The following is a 1777-nucleotide window of genomic DNA, read 5'->3' as shown; positions in this document are numbered from 1 at the left end:
AGACTGGTGCTTGGTCCCCCCACACTCTGCAGGCCAGGAGCTGAAGCTGCCACGTGGGGCTGGCAGGCTGTGCCGGCGTCTCACTGGTTTCTCGCCCCGGGGGTAAAAGCCACGCACTCCCACTTACTGGGTCCCAAAGTCCAGAATGCACTGGCCTCTCACCTTGTCCTTCCCATCTATGTGCTTGATAAATCTGGAAAAGGCCACAGCTGCTGCTGATCTGGAGTCCCTCTGTCTGGCGGCTGGTCAGGCCCGCCCTGGGGCTACAGCCTAGGCGTGGGGCTGCCCTTGGCTCCCAGAGTGCTGCGCTGGCTGATTCCTGCCGGCCTGCCGGGCTGTTCTCAGGGGGGAGGTGTAATGTAATACCAAGCAAAGGCAACTTCCCAGGTTCAAAATACCAGCATAGGTGCTCTCTATTTTATTCAGTAACAAACCCAGAACAGAGAAGATCAAAACATGACATCATTCAAAATACAGCATTTACTAAGTGTGATTAAATCATCTCCAAGGCCTACCCCACCCCAGGACTTTCCAATCATTCAATCAATTACAAAGTCTCTGTTCTAAATACTACTCCACCCCTAGGCTATACCTTCTTTTGGTCCACCACAAAACCCCTCTTCTCAAATGGAGATTAGTTTCCAAACATAAGTAAAATACATTCATTTGCTCAACCATAGAACACAAAAAGGTCAAAAGTTCCCCACCCCTGGATCACCATTGAATCTACCCCAGAGTTACATCAAGTTTAAACACAGCACTTAATACCCAAATGGAGGTCTTTTCTTCATCTTGACAAGAGGCAAGTTCTCAGCAATCTTAGTTCCTGGAGAGACAAGGCTTAGCAAGGCCATAAGATACATTGCCAGTCCCTTCATGAATTTATCCTCTGTCTGTAGAACAGCCCTAGAACCCCTGAACACATTAGCAAAGCCCTCTCCCAGGATTTCTGTAAACATACAACAAGAAAATCCTTCTTCAGGGCTTCTGAACCAACAGAAAGGCTCCCAGACCCCTGCAACAACAGCACTGTCCTTCACCAGTGGACAGTATTCATTCTGTCTGCCAGACAGTCTCCAGACCCCTGCAACAACAGTACTGTCCCTCACCAGTGGACAGTATTCACTCTCAGTACTGTCCCTCACCAGTGGACAGTATTCACTCTCTGTCTGCAGGACAGTCTCAGGCCTTCTTAACCAAATGCCAGGTTCCAGGACTTCTTCAACAGGACAGTCTTTCACCAGTGGACAAATCTGGCAAAATAACATCAAAACAGACAAAGTACCAGCAAAACAGCCATGTCTCCTCAGTCCTTGGCAGCTCAGGGGGCAGGTCTCAAAAGTCCAGGGCAATTCAAAGCGGCCACCAGCAATTCTCTCAGTCTCTCTCCACGAGGTGCAGCTTCCGAAAAGAACTTCCGCCTCTCTCTTGTCTCTCCAAATCTACATCACCAGCTCCTCCCACTTCAGGACTTTCTTTTCACATCAACAAGCCCATCCCACAGGTGGGATTAACAAACTCTGGGTTTTAATACAATCAATTTGAAAACCAAGCCAATACAGGGGAATCTTTAATTGCCATTACTATCACAGGAGGTTAGCTTCTCTGTGTCATTTTGTGGGTTCTGCAGCTCCAAAGTTTGTTTAGAGTCCCCTTTTTACATGGATTGGGTAGGGTGGAAGCCAGAGCTGCGGGAGGGTCGTGCTTCTACTCCGTCATCTTGGCTTCGCTTTTGCTAGTATTTTATTTAGAATTTTTGCATCTATATACATGAGGG

General features: G+C 48.2%; 1 long non-coding RNA gene across 1 annotated transcript; it reads right to left on the bottom strand.

The window, feature by feature from the left end:
• Nucleotides 1-385: 385 nt before the first annotated feature.
• On the bottom strand, nt 386-1578 carry LOC138145630 (uncharacterized). The gene is made up of 2 exons (XR_011164273.1): nt 616-1578; nt 386-556 (listed from the first exon to the last, which is right to left on the bottom strand). It is a non-coding gene; the product is annotated as an uncharacterized lncRNA (long non-coding RNA).
• Nucleotides 1579-1777: the final 199 nt, after the last annotated feature.

This window comes from Petaurus breviceps, unplaced genomic scaffold (genome assembly GCF_028583685.1).
Source record: "Petaurus breviceps papuanus isolate PSGF00001 unplaced genomic scaffold, PetGlider_PUasm1.0 90743, whole genome shotgun sequence".
Lineage (NCBI taxonomy): Eukaryota > Metazoa > Chordata > Mammalia > Diprotodontia > Petauridae > Petaurus > Petaurus breviceps.
The sequence above is the reverse complement of the archived record's forward strand: the minus strand, read 5'-3'. Positions and strand labels throughout refer to the sequence as shown.